Here is a 17,911-nt window from a genome sequence, read left to right on the forward strand (position 1 = left end):
GTACTGAGTAATAATTCTCTAGAATATATATAATTATGATGTTTGATTTCTGTTTTTATTTTGTAACTAGCTTTATTTATTTCAAAATTTAAGTTTTATTTTAAAATTTTTATTTAATTAGGAATTTGACATCCATCATTTTTCTTTTCCTATTATTTTAACTATTTGGATATAGGGTTCGTGTCATATAAAGGGTTTAGCTTTTTGGGGCTGCAAATTGCGAATTTAGAATGCCAAAGAAATTTTCTCTCTCTTCCTTTGAATTTTCTTATTTTTTCGTTTAATGTTCTCTTCTTTTTTAAAAAAAAAAAAATTTATATTATTTTCTTTCTGCCAATTAAGTTTACAATAAAGCTTCACCTTAAATACTACCAATTTGTAAGTATGATTTTATACGACCATGCATACAGGGAGAATGTGGGTCCCACATGAACGAATGTGGATCCAACATGCATAAATAAGGGTCAATCTTACTCAAATGTATTTAAACAAAAAAGAAAATAAAAAATTACACGAACCGTTACTTGTGATTAACCAAAAAGCAATATGTTTGTAGTTTTATTGTAATCATTAAATTTACTTGTGCTTTTCAAAATTATGAAAAGTTATAGCGCTATTATGTTATATTAATTCAAGTGTTTGAAAATACTAAACTACTCCTCATATTAATCAAAGTGGAAGTTAGTAATTAGGGTCTCGAATAATCAACAATAGAAGTTGCAGTAATAGTTTTATTGTCAAACAGTCAGAGGTAGCAATTATAATATGCACTAACACACTATTTATAATAAATGTGTTAAATATATATGTAACTATAACTAATTACATTGCTATGTATGTATGTAAATATATACCTAACTATATATATAAATATGTATTGATCAATAACATATTATAAGCAAGTAATTATATATATATATATATATATATATAGAGAGAGAGAGAGAGAGAGAGAGAGAGATGCAACTACATTTATAGTTGTTCTTGAGATACATACTATTAGTTTTAGTGGTTACATAATCATATTTAATGTGTTTTGATGATATCAATTTATATGTTGTTCCAAGTGTATTTTGTCTTTGCAAATCACGTTAAGTACACATATAAGTGACAAATACATGAAAGTATTGGATCAAAGGTAAAGATCGGACCAAATAGACGTTCGAGTAAGAAAGATAAAAAGAACACTTACTCAGAAAAACTTAAGCACATCCAAGGAAGTTAATGTAGAATAATATGTAATGGGAAGTGTTTGAGGTAAGAACTATTGTAACTCTTACAATTTTGTTTCATGCATGATTATTGAGTAAGAGTTGAGCAAATTGCATATGCATACTAGGACATAAGAGTATATAGGATATCACTTAAATGAAAAATAAGGTTTTCATTGTTTCATACTTAAGATTTTTCAAAGCAAAATTGTTGGCCTAACATGGTTTACTAATCTTATTTTGATGATAACAAATCAAAGGTAATTTAACATGTTCTGTTGAAAGTGATGATACTTTGGGAATCAGGTTTTTAAATGTCAAGTTTGAGTAAACATGTCATTGCAAAACTACAAAAAGGGAATAAAAGCTTAAAGGACATGAAAGCAAGTATTTCAAAGATAACTTGATGAAAGCTTAGAGAAATGAAGCTCAGAGTCAAGATGGATTAAGCAAATGACAAGCATGAAGACTCCAAGCATAAAATAGATTTAAATCTTAAAAGAGTATGTATGTAAGTATTTCATTCAAATGATGATATGATTGAATTTGAAGCTTATTAGGAAACTCATTGAGTTAGAGACCATGTTTTGAAAAACCCAGGAAAATGTTTTTCAAAAGTCTTCAATTACGTTGGGGAAAGCAAAAGAGCAAAAAGTTTTTAGAAACAAAAATGAAAATTCAGATTTGGGTCTGTCCAGGTGCTTGACAAAATTGACTCAGGCGACTAATTTTGAGAGAAACTGAGAGGGCCCAAGCGGCTGACTCATAATGACCTAGTCTATTGATTCCTTGCTGCCTTGAAATTCTCAGTGTTTTAATGAATCCAGGTGATTGACTCTCAGTTCCCAATCGACAGACTTTTCGAGATTTCAAATTTTAAAAAATGACAGGAAGTTTCGAAATTTGAGTTTTTGAATTCTAAACATTATGAAAACTTGAGAAACACTCCAAGTCACTTGGGGAACATGAAATATTTTTGTTTAAACATCTGTAAATACCACGGTCCCAAGGCTAAGGATTCAAGACACCAAGCAATTACATAGAAAACAAAGCTCTCTTGCTCTCAAAACTTTCAAAGCTCTCTTGCTCTCAAACTTTCTGAAGATCACTACTGAGTTTTGCTGTAAAACTCTCACGAATTACCGAGCATACTTTGAATTCTTTCAATCAAGAAAGAAATCTCTCAGTGATATACTTCTAAGGCTTCAAATTCTTTCTATTGTTATTTTGAATTGAAATATATTGTAGTGCTTTATTGTTGTACTAATCAGCTCTTGTTGGGAGTGTCTTTGTACACCAAATTTGCTCTTGTTTTTGTAAACGGTTTAGGTCTTTGAATCATTGTTGGAACAAGCATGGGGTATCGTTTAGAGAGACGAACTCTAGCATATTGAAGGAGAGATTATAAGGTTGCTCCTACCCGTAAAAGAGTGGTATAGGAAAATCCTTAGGTGTTTTGCCTAAGGCGAGGATGTAGGTGGGTATAGTCAAACCTCGTAAATACTCGGTCTCACTCTCTTCCCTACTCTCATTTAAATGTCTAATTACTCTCAATATTTTAACATTGTGTCCTATTTATAAAATTTTGGGTTTTATTGAATAATTTATGAATTTTTAGTATTTTTATTGCATGACAACTATTGGAAGCTAAAAATCGATGGTACTTCGTAATATGTGCGTAACTCTCTCATAAGACCTCTGATTTAGATGATTCAAGATGATGTAGAAAGATAAGAAAATGCTCTACAATTGTTATGCTTTGAGTTTTGAGAGATACTGGCTGCATAAAGGTCGAAATCAAACGTGAAGTTACCATACGCTATTTTTGGGGACTATTTCAGCATTGTTTTGTAATCTAGGTGTAACATTCTCTTCCGAGCTCCGATCGAGACTATTCAAAGATTTGGGGAAATCTTAAAATGATCTCTACAACTTTCATGTTTTGAGCTTTGAAAGATACGAGTTCTAACATGGCCAAAATTGGCTTTGTACGCTGGGAAACAAAAAGAAAGAAATAAAGAAGCAAGGAAAGAAAATAAAAACAAAATTGAAGTGGGCTGGGTCTTGATGTGACCTAGCCATGCAAGTGGGCTTGAAGAGGCATTGGGGCATGAAGATGTTGGTTCGGTATTAGTTTGTAGGTTTTTCTTTTGGGGGGATTTTGACAAAGTCAAAGGAGGTTTCAATTGTATTATATATAGACTAGGTTTTCTTTAGCTTAGGAGGAGGGTTTATGGGGGAAAAGGGGGCAGCAGGAGGCGGCGGTGCGCAGGATAGCAGAAGACTCTCGGCCTCTTTCAGATTTTCGGCTATCTCTCTCTCTCTTCTCTCTTCTCTCTTACTCTCTCATCTCTTTCTTTCTTTAAACTCTATTTTGTAAAAACTAATTTTATTGTTAAGTTTTTAATTTATTCAAAGTTTGGATTAATTTTTGTTTAAAAATAGTTTGTTTAATTTAAGAACTTTCTTTTTACTAGATAAATTTCTGTTTAAATCTCTCTCTCTCTCTCTCTTGCGTTTAAATTCTTGTTTGAGCATTATTATTGTTAATTTTAATTTGTCTTCTTATTTAATTTTTTTTATAGGGATTTAATTATTTCCTTTGGGTGTTTTTATTATTAAAGTTGGTGTTTTTATTTAGAGTGTATTCTTGCTTGGGTTTACGTCTAAAGTAAAAATTTTTATTTAATTGAATAATTGTAAGATTATTTTTTTCGTTACTCTAGTATTGAATCCGGCGTTTATTTAGTTATTTTATGCATGTTTAATTTTTACTTAAAGTTTAAATTTCATTGCAAAATCTCAAAAATCTCAGGAACTCGAATCTGAACTGTGTTAAGTAAATTTTTTTTTTCTTAATTTTTTTTGGAATTACACGAGTTTGGAATTAAAATGCATTCCCTAAGGAGACGATTTGGCCCTTGGGCTAATTATTACACGACTGAACTCTTATACTTGGGATAACTTCCGAACTACTCATTTTTAGAGTGAGTCAAGTTTTTGGTGCCGTTGCCAGGGAATGTTAGTTTTAGTTTCAAATTAGTGTTTTTCCAGTTATATTAACCTTTCTCATGAAAAAAAAAAAGGTTTTGAATAAAATATGGTTGCACCTGCACCACGCACACTTATGGATTTTTCGTAGCCCACACAAACCACACAACCATCTTGTATCATATTGCCTGAGAATGCACAGAATTTAACATTAAGCCTAGAATGATATCTGTGATACCTCAATTTGATGGGATAGAGTGTGAAAATTCATATCAACATTTATCTAATTTTAAGCTTGCATGTGTTACATTCATAGAAGGGGCTGCTACTAATCAGGCAATTAGATTGCGTTTATTTTCTTTTTCATTGAAAGACAACGTTAAGACGTGATTTAACTCTCTTAGGCCTGATTCTATCTCTAGTTTGGCTGATATGCAAAAAAAAATTCTGCATAAATTTTTTCCCTTACAGAGAACTCAATTTTTGCAGAAATAGATCAGTTGATTCATGCAAGGAGTTGATGAGACCTTCCAGGTTTGCTGGGAGAGATTTAAGGACCTGATGAACATATGTCCACATCACAGATTCGAATCTTGGAAGTTAGTGAATCATTTTTATACTACCCTTACTATTGAATGTAAACAGTTTGTCCAGACTATGTGCAATAGGGAGTTCTTCAGCAAGGAACCGAATGAGGCTCTATCATTCTTTGACTATTTAGCTGAAAATGCCCAACAATGGAACACACGATATGAACGGGCACCAATGGCAGCACAACCTCTTAGAACGATTAGTGGTAGAGGTAGATACGAGGTCAAAGCGGAAACGAATTTACAGGCTCTTGTTGCTTCTTTGTCTAAAAAAATAGAGGTTATGGAGTGAGAGAAAGTGAAAGCTGTGAAATCAGTGGAGGATTGTCCGCTTTTACCAAGATTGCAAGAGAGTGGATCTGATCAAATGCAGTCAGCAAATTGGATCAACAAATCTCAAAATCAACCATTCTCGAATACTTATAATCCGGGATGGAGGAATCACCCAAACTTCTCATGGAGGAATGATCAGTTTGGTTCATCTTTCTCACACTCTCAGTAATTTCCTCAATCTCATGCACCACCTCCGCAGTCGCTATATCACTCAATTGCAGCTCCTCAATTGCATTATCAACCGCAACAGATCTCTCAGAGCTATGTACCTCCAACATTTCAACCAAATTTAGCTCCTATTGCATCAAAGAAATCTTCTGATGATAGCATGATGCAGATGGCGAATATGTTTCAACAACTCACGCAGATTCATGTCATAACTAACAATCAGTACACTCATGCTATACATGAATTGCGCGACACCATTGAGATGAGTACGTAGTTGAATATCTTAGAAAAAGGAGAATTTTTGGTAGAACCTCAGCCTAATCCTCAAGAATACCAACACCATTAGCAACAAATACCTAATGTTTCTTTTGAGACAACGGAAGTCGTTATTACATCGAGAAGTGGAAAAGAAGTTCTTCAACCTGAGATGCTCATTGACAGACCAATAGTTGTCCTGACACCTAAAGTTACAGCTGAGATAGATGAGGTCAAAGAAAAATTAGAGGAAGCAAGCCAAGAATTGAAGAATTCAGTTAACGTGGAGAGCGAGACCAGTAAGAAGTACCAATCTGTGGTACCTTACCCTAAGAGATTGACAGTTGTGGAACCATCATTCCCTACTGGACTAAATTTCAAGGAGCACAATGTTGAAGCAAATCCCCAAAGTGGTAAGGTGATGGGTACACCCGATAAAGAGGGTGAGCAAACTTGTGAGAGTTTAATTTTCAAAGAACCAGGTAAAATTTTTAATGTCGACGCTTCTAAAGAACCAAAGGGAACTACTCTGACAACTTTGCCTGAAAGACTGGTTCTTAAAGAAGTGACTTTCCTGGAAAATATACTAAATAAAGATCATTTCTTGTTAAAACAAGGAAGACAGTTTGCACATGCTTTGTATGGTACCTTAGAACGTATTGATTTATTTAAGGCTAACTTTTGTGCAGGTAACAAGACTAATTCATTGTGATGACTCAAATTTGGAGACTAGTTGGTTCAATTTATAGACCTACACCCACAAGATGAAATTCCTCCAAAGCCTCCGCCAGACAGATTATGATGTTTTTCTTTCCTTTATTTTTATTTTGTTTTACCTTGTTTTATTTTTAGTTAATTTTCGGGTACATTTTTCCTTTGTTTCAGTATTTTTTTTCCCTTACTTCTCCACCAAAGTATGCTCCACTTCCCCCGTGCACATCTTTTCTATTTCCTCTATGCTTCGACAGTGAGGGCAATGTTCCACTTTAGTTGGGGGGGGGGGGATGATAAATTACATTGAAAAAAAAATTTGAGTATGGATGATTAGGCCATGATTAAAATTGATTTATACCCTTTACATACTTGCATATAACCTTCATTCATGTTAATCTGGTTACATAAACTCTTGTATTTAGATGGTATCTCATGAGGCTGAAAATACACGTTCACGTGACTTGTAGCACTTAGGGTTCCTTGTGAGCACTGAGAAAGTGCCTGTGACGACTATGACATCTTGTGAGGTATTGTTGAGTCATTTATCATTCTTTTGAGTTTTTGACATCAGCTCAAAGTTCATGAAACTCAACTTTCCTTCTTCTTCTTTTTTCTGGATACTCTTTGTACACTAGTCTCAGTTTTTGACTTGCTAGCCTAGGGGTGACATCTGGTGGGGAGATAGAAACCTAGGTCTTGTAGCCTACTCAAGATGTGAAGGTTGAGCCACCCTTAGAAATAGACTTAGTTCATGGACTACTGTTCGAGCTTAATTCACATGGGTGGTATGAAGATAACAAAAGAAGTGTAATAATTGTCCTAATTGACAATGAAAAGACAAAAATTAAAGAATGAGCAGAAGAAAGAATTAGAAAATTAGAAATGCACATGAAATGAAAGATTAATACCTGCTCCATAGAAATGCATAAAAAGTCATGGACACGACACATGTTCTCCACATATGAAGACTCTTCAACCTCTTAATGCCTAAAATGTATTCACACCAAGTTTTTGAATAAGTTGATCTAGGGTGGTCTTGGTTGGACATGGCGAGTAAGTAAGAAGATGTTAGGGTGAAGGACCCAACACCTCACAGATAGGCTAGATCCTTCTCAAACTAGTCCACTCCATATATTTAGTATTTGTTCCTTGCATTATGTGGGATGTTTGATCGCAACACTCCTCCTCACATATGACAAGTGAACCCATTCTTTTTAAGTATTTTTTAGGGTATACCAGTTAGGCCGAATCAAAACAACCATTCTGTAGGTTTCTACTGGTATCTTAGGTGTAACGAGTCATACACATCACACATACCTCGATATTTCACCTGTTTATACTTGAATTTATATGGCTACATTAACTCTGAATTGTAATTGCTAGTTAACTGTATGTGAGTATACTATTCTTAACGGCTACATAAGGATGAAACTTGCATGAATGACTTGCTTCAGAACTACGTGAATTGTGCATGATCTTGTGTGTAATCTGGTGATATTCATGTATGTGAAATGGTACATTCGTGTTGAATGTGCATTCATTTAATATTCATTGGAATTGGTGTTTGTGGGTGTCGCCCTAGAAACCCTCATAAGACTACAACTCGTCCACTATGATTGACCTAGGGGTTTAAAGCCTTGTTGCATTCGGTAAATGCAACCATGTTTCCCATGAAAGAGGGGGTAGATACGATTTGGTAGTTTTCTCAAACTTTTTAATTTTGCCAGGGACTAGTAAAACTTTAGTTGGGGGTGTGATTACGCGCTTAAATTGCGTAATTAGGTTCTTTAATTTATGCATTACGAATTATATTTTTAATTAAATGCCTAATTACTCTCAATATTTTAACATTGTGTCCTATTTATAACATTTGGGTTTTATTGAGTAATTTATGAATTTTTGATATTTTTATTGCAGGACAACTATTGGAAGCTAAAAACCAACGGTACTTCGTAATCTATGTGTAACTCTCTTATCCGACCTTCAATTTAGATGATTCAAGAGGTTGTAGAAAGATAAGAAAAAGCTCTACAATTTTTGTGTTTTGAATTTTGAGAGATACTAGCTACATCAAGGCCGAAATCAAACGTGAAGTTACCATACGCTATTTTTATGGACTATTTTGGTATTGTTTTGTAATCTGGATGTAACTTTCTCTTCCGAGCTTGGATCGAGACGATTCAAAGATTTGGGGAAATCTGAGAATGATCTCTACAACTTTCTTGTTTTGAGCTTTGAGAGATAAAATTTTTAGTATGGTCAAAATTGGCTTTGTGCATTGGGAAACAAAAAGGAAGAAATGAAGAAGTAAGGAAAGAAAATAAAAATAAAATTGAAGTCGGCGGGGTCTTGATGTGACCCGGGCATGCAAGTGTGCATGAAAAGGCGCTGGGGTGTGAAGATGTTGGTTGGGTATTAGTTTGTAGGTTTTTATTTTGGGGGGATTTTGAAAAGCCAGAGGAGGTTTTAATTGTACTATATATAGGCTAGGTTTTCTTTAGCTTAGGAGGAGGGTTTATGGGGGAAGAGGGGTAGCGGGAGGCAGCGATGCATAGGACACTAGAAGACTCTCGGCCTCTTTTAGATTTTCGACTATCTATCTCTCTCTCTCTCTCTCTCTCTCTCTCTCTCTCTCTTTCTTTGAACTCAATTTTGTTAAAACTAATTTTATTGTTTAGTTTTTAATTTATTCAAAGTTTGGATTAATTTTTGTTTAAAAATAGTTTGTTTAATTTAAGAACTTTCTTTTTACTAGATAAATTTCTATTTAAATCTCTCTCTATCTCTTTCTCTCTCTCTCTTGCATTTAAATTCTTGTTTAAACATTATTAATGTTAATTTCAATTTGTCTTCTTATTTAAAGTTTTTATAGGGATTTAATTATTTTCTTTGAGTGTTTTTATTATTAAAGTTGATGTTTTTATTTAGAGTATATTCTTGCTTGGGTTTACATTTAAAGTAAGAATTTTTATTTAGTTGAATAATTGCAAGATTATTTTTTTCGTTATTTTGGTATTGAATTTGGCATTTATTTAGTTATTTTATGCATGTTTAATTTTTAGTTTAAGTTTAAGTTTCATTGCAAAATCTCAAAAATTCTAAGAACCCGAATTTGAACTGTGTTTAGTAAATTTTTATTTTCTTAATTTCTTTTGGAATTACACAAGTTTGGAATTAAAATGCATTCCCTGAGGAGACGATTTGGCTCTTGGGCTAATTATTACATGACCGAACTCCTATACTTGAGATAGCTTCCGAGCTGCTCATTTTCAGAGTGAGTCATCCACGGCTGAAGAAAGACAAGAAGAAAAAAAAAGGCAATGAAAGCTACATGGGATGATACAAGCTCTAACAAATCAGAGAATGAATCAAGCGAACAAGAAGTTACCAACATGTGCTTCATGGCTTACAATACTAAGGTAAACTCCTACTATAGTTCATCAGAAGAGTATAGTGAAGAATCATGCAATGATTCATGTGATAGTATACCTTTGTACAAAGAAATCCAAGCTAAATTATTTGCCTTATACAATAGGTTCATTAAAGTGTCTAAAAGGAATATAACTTTAAACGAACAAAATGAAAATTTGAAAAATCAGTTACAATCTTCTAAATCAATTGAAAAAGAAAAGAATTCTCAACTGAAATTTAAATAATAGGTCTCAAGAGTTGGTTAAACTACAAGTAAATGGTGAAAGCAAAAAAGATTTAAAAATAAATGACCTCAAAAGTAAAATTGAAGATAAAGGCAAGATCATTTACAATTTTACTAAAGGAAAAGAGAATTTTGAAATGATGGTTGGACAATAAAGGATGATTAGTGATAAAGAAGGAATTGGTTACAATGGAATTGAAAACAAAAATAAGAAAAACATATTCATATTTTGTAAAAGAAGCAAAGTACTATGTTAGTACATCTTCTACAAATATTCATAAACACACTACTTGCTTCTTATGTAGGAATAAGAGACACATAAAGTTTAATTGTCTACTCAAAAGGAAATATGTCAAAATAAAAAATGAATGGAAAGTAAATACTAAAAACAGATATGACTTAAAAAGAATTCAGAAGGTTTGGGTTCTAAAAGTAACACCATGAATCCTTCCTTGTAGGTATGCTTTAGGACCACTCCATCAAAGAAAAAATGGTACTTGAATAGCAGTTGTTCAAGACACATGACTGGGGATAGAACAAAGTTCACAACCCTAGTTCAAGAAGATGGAGGGTATGTCACCTTTGGCTACAACACTAAAGGTAAAATCATTGGGAGTGGTAAAATAGGTAAAGAACCTTCCCTCACCATTGATGATGTTTTGCTAGTGGATGGATTAAAGTATAAGTCAACTTAGTGATAAGGGGTTTGACATAGTCTTTAAGTAAGATAAGTGCATAGTTCAAAATTCAAGAAAACATAAAGTTTTATTTACAACTTATAGAAAAAATAATGTATATTTTATAAACCTTGAAAGTCTAATCTCTCAAGAAGTATCATGCTTGGCTGCCATGAATGAAGCCAGTTGGCTTTGGCATAGAAGACTGGTATATGCAAGCATGGAGTTATTGTCAAACTTATCTAGAAAAAAGTTAGTCAAAGGTTTACCAAGCACAAAATTCATAAAAGACAAAATTTGTGATGCTTGCCAACTTGGGAAGCAAATTAAGACAAGATTTAAAAAGAAGAAACACATTTCTACTAGTAGACCCTTAAAATTTATTCATTTAGATTTGTTTGATCCTACTAGAACTCAAAGAATAGGAGGAAAGCAATATGTTTTTTTCATAATTGATGACTACTCCAGGTTTACCTGGGTACTCTTTTTGGATTCCAAGGATGAGGCTTGTAATATGTTAATAAATTTTTGCAAGAAACTTCAAAATGAAAAAGGATATAGTGTTTCAAATATTAGGAGTGATCAAGGAAGAGAATTCAATAACAAAGAAGTTGAAAAATTTTGTAATGAACATGGAATATGTTATAATTTTTTAGCACCTAGAACTCCACAACAAAATGGAGTTGTTGAAAGAAAGAATATAACTCTTCAAGAAATGACAAGAACAATGCTCAATGAACATAACCTACCTAAGTACTTTTGGGCTAAAGCAATAAATACCGCATGTTATGTAATAAATAGAGTATCAATAAGATCAAATTTTAATAAAATTCCTTATGAACTATGAAAAGATAGAAGGCCTAACATATCTTACTTTCATGTATTTGGATGCAAATGTTTTGTGTTAAATGATAAAGATGATTTAAGTAGATTTGATGCAAAAGCTAATGAAGGAATATTCTTAAGATATGCATTAAAGAGTACAACTTTTAGAATCTATAATAAGAGAACTCTTACAATTGTGGAATCAATTCATGTAACATTTGATGAGGAAAATCAATTTAATAAAAAAATAAATGTTGAAGAAATTCAAACCACTCAAAAATCATAAGACTTAGACCCTATAGAAGTAAAAAAAGAAAAAAATGAATTCACTTCAAATGATGATGCTACTAAAAATTCTGAGTTACCCAAAGAATGAAAATTTGTAAGAAATCATCCTAGAGATCAAATCATAGGAGAACCATCACGAGTTGTATCTACTAGATCTTCACTAAAAAAAAACTATGTAATCATTATGCATTCTTATCTCAAGATGAACCTAAGAACGTTGAAGAAGCTTTAAGAGATGATTCATGGATAGTAGTTGTGCAAGAAGAATTAAATCAATTTGAAAAAAATAAAGTATGAAAATTAGTTCCTAAATGGCATAACCATTTATTGGAACAAAGTAAGTATTTAGGAATAAAAAGGATGAAAATGGAATTGTGGTAAGAAATAAAGCTAGACTTGTGTCTAAAAAATATAACCAAGAAGAAGGAATAGACTATGTTGAGACGTTTGCTCCCATAGCTAGCATGGAAGCCATAAGAATGCTACTAGCTTATGCGTCTCACAAAGAATTCAAACTTTATTAAATGGATGTGAAGAGTTCATTCCTAAATGGTTTTATAAATAAAGAAGTATATGTCGCACAACCTCTAGGCTTTGAGGATATTCAAAATCCTGATTATGTGTTTAAATTACCTAAGGCCTTGTATGGTTTGAAACAAGCCCATAGGGCTTGGTATAAAAGGTTAAGTGGATTCTTATTAGAAAAGGAATTTTCTAGAGAAAAGGTAGATAGCATACTATTCGTCAAATCTAAGAAGGGAGACATGCTAATTATCCAAACTTATGTGGATGATATCATATTTGGTGCAAATAATGATTTATGTAAGGAATTTGCTAAGTGTATGCAAGAGGAATTTGAAATAAGCATGATGGGAGAATTGAACTACTTCCTAGGACTACAAATTAAACAAGTCAAGAGTAGAACTTTTATAAATCAATCCAAATATATAAAAGACATGCTTAAGAAATTTGACATGGAAAGTAGCAAGCCCATAGGAACTCCAATGAGCACTTCCATAAGCCTTGATAAGGATGGAAAAAGGAAAACCAGTAGATATGAAATACTATCGAGGTATGATAGAAAGTTTGTTATACTTGATAGCTAGTAGACCGGACATGATGTTTAGCGTATATGCATGTTTATGCGATCTCAATCAGCTCCTAAAGAATCTCATCAAATAGCTGTGAAAAAAATCCTAAGATACTTGATAGGAACAATTGATTTAGGGCTATGGTATCCTAGGGACACCAATTTTGAAATGATTAGTTACTCAAATGCGGACTATGCGAGTTGTAAGATAAATAGAAAAAGTACAAGTGGGACTTGTCACTTTCTAGGACGGTTTTTTATCTTTTGGTTCTCCAAGAAAAAAAACTCCGTAGCCTTATCCACTGTTGAAGCTGAGTATGTGTCAGCAAGTAGTTGATGTGCACAAACTCTCTACATGAAACAACAATTAAAAGACTTTAATTTAGAATACTCAACCATACCGATAAAGTGTGATAATACAAGTGCGATAAACATTTCTAAAAATCCAATATCACAATCAAGAACCAAGCATATAGATATAAGACATCATTTTCTATGAGATCATGTGCAAAAAGAGGATATACTTCTTGAATACATAAATACAAATGACCAATGGGCGGACATTTTCACGAAACCTCTTCTAGAGGAAAGGTTTATATCAATAAGAAGAGAACTTGGTCTATTACTTAATAGGGAAGTGGTTTAGAAAGAATACAAGAAGAGAAAAGAAGAAAAACTGGATTTTTTTTTGAAGTCATACGACTGAGTTTAGTGTTCCCAATCGACTAAAAGGTCACTGCCTTGCAGTAATTCAACCTCTCTGTAAATCAAGCAACTGACTTCTTAGATCTAGTTGACTGAATCATCGGGGCTTTATAAAATTTTGAGCGCGAAACCCTAATTTCTTTCATCCCAGTCAACTGGACTTGGCTCCTCCTCTCACCCGAACTCTTTTTCTTCCATCTCCCTTGCTTCTAAACCCAAAATCTAGCTTTCAAAAAACTGGAAATCATCTTTCCACATCTTCCCTTTCGGATTTCTAGGGTTTCTATCACTTTCATTCGTCAATATGCCACGAACCAAATAAGCAGTGAATTGAGGTTCTACCCTTGGACAAGAAGAAGGCAACATTGATCAATGGCTTGTTACTCCTCAAGCCAAACAAAGATATCATATTCATCTTCAAGCAACTAATCCCATACTCGGTAAGATCATTGACATGGCTTTCTTCACAACAAATTTTCCAAAAATTCTACCAATGTTTAGGGAAATTGGATGGAAAAATCTTGTTGTTTATCAAGCAAAGGGTCTATACTCAAATCTTATTAATATTTTCTATGCAAACATGGCTGAAAATCAAATGGTACTCACCACCGAAGTAAAAGGCCAAAGAATTTCGTTAAACCCTCAAACCTTGACCCCCATTCTTTGTATTGGCCAAGGAGATTTTGAGTGTTTTACATTCTCATGTACTTGGATCATGGACCAAGGATTCACCCCTGAGGAATTCTTACCATTAATTATGGTAGAAGCATCAAATCAATTCAGGACTCCTCCTAAGTACTCTCAGTTGAACCTTCAAGCATAGATACTTTAGAAAATCATAACATGCAATATCACACCACAGGCTGGATCACATGATTACATGTCATATGTGGACTGCTTCATCATGTGGTGCCTTTTGAAAGGGAAGAAACTTGACTTGTCCAGCTTGATTTTAAAATGGATGTGGACAAGGTTGGAAGCACATCGAGTTACTCTTCCACATGGAGGCATTCTCAATATCTTGTTTTCTCATCTTAGTATCATCAGTTCAAATGAGTTGTTCATCAAAAGAACTCGATATAATCTTTTCAACTCCTCAACTCTAAAATAGATGGTCTATAAGAAATATGAGTAAGGTTGGTTTCTAAGAGGACGAAGACCACCTAGGCTAGCTTCTGAGCAAGCCCCACCTTCTGATCAGGAACCAAAACCTTAGATTGATGCTCCTTCATGGTTCATACCATTTCATTATCAGTTTACTACTTTTAGTAGTGATGTACGCTTCGGACTTCAATCTCTTAAGGATAGTAATACCTCATTTCAGTCCAGTATTTCCTACATTGATCAAACACTTAATCGTTTGGAACAATATCAGGCTAGTTCCTTACATTATCCTAGTAATGATGAATCTGATGAGGAATCTAAGGAAGAGAAAGATGAAGAAGATGCTGAAAGTTCTGGAGATGATGATGCAGCTGCTACTGATGCTTGATGTTTCTGTTGCTATGATGTAATTCAGTGCTATATCAATTTTTGTTGTGCATCTCATTGCTATATTTATATATAATCACTTTGTTTATGTTTCAGGATGTATTTCGATTTGTTGTTTTTGGTATGTATCTTAGATTGCTTATGACACTATGTACACTTATGATTCTATATGAATATATTTTTGTGTATGAATTTGTGTCTACCTTGGACTTTGATTGCTATTTATTTCTCTCTGTTTGATTGATGTCAAAATGGGGAGAAGGAGATTAAGCAAAATTGAGCATAAAAGTTGCAAAGTAAAATAGAGAAGGTTGATACAATTGAGAGTAATATATGCTTATATATGATGAAATGTTGATATATGAAATGAATATGATATGACATAAGATCTTGCAATATGAACTTGCGTAAAACTGAAGTTGATACTATTGAATGATTATTGTACTTTCAAAACATTGTTAAAAATATGCTTATTGTAAGGGGGAGCCTTGTTAAGGTTCACTCACTTTTGCTCCTTATTTGTCATCATCAAAAAGGGGGAGATTGTTTGCCTAACATGTCTTACTAATCTTTTTTTGATGATAACAAATCAAAGGTAATTTAACATGTTTTGTTGAAAGTGATGATACTTTGGGAATCAGGTTTTTAAATCTCAAGTTCAAGTAAACATGTCATTACAAGACTACAAAAAGCGAATAAAAGCTTAAAGAACCTGAAAGTATGTATTTCAAAAGATAACTTGATCAAAGCTTAGAGAATTGAAGAAGCTTCAAGAATTGAAGCTCAGAGGCAAGATGGACTAAGCAAATGACAAGCATGAAGAGTTTGAATTCAACAGGAATGGAGTACTTTTATTAGAAGACGTCAAGTAGACATGGTACATCATCAAGAAGTCATTCAAAAACCCAGAATGCTAGACTCATTTGTTAACAACATTGTGGAAAGAAATCAAGTAGTCATGATGATGAAGTGTACTTTGTTGGCAAAAGTTCTCTCACACTCTTGAAAAGTGTGCCACAATGTTTTAGAGATGGGCTAGGAATGGCAGGAAATAATAATGTTGACTTTATGGGTCATACCCTATTTTTTTTTATAACAAATACTTTGTTATTTAATGCTTGATGAGTTTGTGTGCAAGATCATTTGGAAGTATCATATGTTGCACATGGACTTGAAAGAAAATGAAGACCCAAAGTTTTTATTATTCTAATTTTTATTTCACTTTATTTTGGGTCTGTAATATTAATCATGGTCTGTAACAATTAATGCATTGCATGCATAATAGGACAGATAAGCTCAAAATGACCTTAGATAGGCCCTAGGTCCCTACACGTAACAACACTCAAAATCAGGACAAAAATCTTAAGTGTAAACTAGTTTCAATCGACTGAATACAGTGTGTTATAAATGCCTCGGTCGACCGAACTAACCAATAGTCAACTTGTTGACTTAGGTTTGGTCTACTATATCTTTTTTACCATGTCTTCCTCAATCGACTGAACTCACTCGTGTCTGACACCCAACGGTTTAGCTGACCGAACTTCCAAGTTCATTTTTTATTAGGTCGACTTAACTGGATGAATAGTAGATCGAACTCAGATACAACCGAACGAACCTCAAAGGGTTCCAAAATTGCTTTGATTCAGCTAACTATATTTTGTAGTTCAAAAGTGGCTCTGTCGACCGAACTTATAAATATAATCAACCGAACTTAAAATATAGTCGATCGAAACTCTCGGGTTGCTCAATTTTTACCGAGGTTAAACAGGGGTTATTTTTTATTAACCTTACTTAAACTTTTTCAAAAATACCAAATGAGCCCTGAACGATTATATTTTTTTGAGTGTCTATATATACTCCCTCATTTGGTTTAATTAGCACTGGATTAGCAAACATCATTAGCAATATTCTCTCTAAAATTCCAAACACCAATTTTTGACATTCAAGCTCACCACTTGCATTCTTACTCATCCTTCTTGCAAAAATCATTTAGTAAGAGTGTTTTAGAGATTATATTATAAAGTTTACACTCTCATTGATTGTGTTTGATTGAGATTGATTTTAATTGAGAGTAAGTTTTAAGTTTTTCCTTGTGACTTTGTTAATAAGTCTTCCTTGGGAAAACTCTTTAAAGCTTGTGAGTTTTGCATTATCATTACGATACTCAAGAGCTTGTATTGTGTTTGTTTTTGAAATATTTTTTACAAACCGATTTCAAATATTTCTTGTAGTTGATTTTGAGAAAAATATTTTTTAGATATTTGCATGTGTGCTTAAGATCTTTGTTACTACAATTTGTGATCTATATTATTAGCTTAACACAAAGATCCTAACACATACACTCTCACATAGTGCTTGCTAAACTTGCATTATATTTGAGAGTAGACATTTAACCTACATTAAGCTTATCATATCCTATCATATTGTAGTGTTTTGATTATACTGACACAAATTAGCTTATTAGAGAAGCACATATTTTGTATATGAAATTTGTATTGATTACTAGTTGTATTCCAGGCGTGGCCTAAGGGGGCGTAATCCAGGCCAGAAGGATTGGTTATAAAGGTATAGGTCAGTCCTGTGTTAATTTAACCTAGTCGTATTTCGGTGCCGCTCCACCAGTGAAGTGAGCCTTAGTGAAATCATTGTAGTTGTGAGCCAAGGCGGGGACGTAGGCACATTTGCCAAACTTCGATAACATATCTAGTGTTATTTCTCTTTACTTGCTTTACTGTGCATGCGTAAATAGTTTACTTGTGCAATTTAATTTTAGCTAAATATATTGATTTATTTCATATCTACATTAGATTGACCCTAAGGTTGAGTAATACTGCTGCTGGATATAAGACTTAGGGAAGAAAATTTTTAAAATACCAATTCACCCTCCCCCCCCCCCCTTTTGGGATTACAATAAAACT

The 17,911-nt window shown here is 33.3% G+C and overlaps 1 non-coding gene across 1 annotated transcript; it reads right to left on the reverse strand.

The window, feature by feature from the left end:
- Window positions 1-4,681: 4,681 nt before the first annotated feature.
- On the reverse strand, window positions 4,682-4,789 carry LOC131167161 (small nucleolar RNA R71). Its single transcript, XR_009140020.1, has one exon. It is a non-coding gene; the product is annotated as a small nucleolar RNA R71 (small nucleolar RNA).
- Between the last annotated feature and the right edge of the window lie 13,122 nt (window positions 4,790-17,911).

The sequence above is a fragment of the Malania oleifera genome, chromosome 10 (assembly GCF_029873635.1).
Source record: "Malania oleifera isolate guangnan ecotype guangnan chromosome 10, ASM2987363v1, whole genome shotgun sequence".
NCBI classification, from domain to species: domain Eukaryota; kingdom Viridiplantae; phylum Streptophyta; class Magnoliopsida; order Santalales; family Ximeniaceae; genus Malania; species Malania oleifera.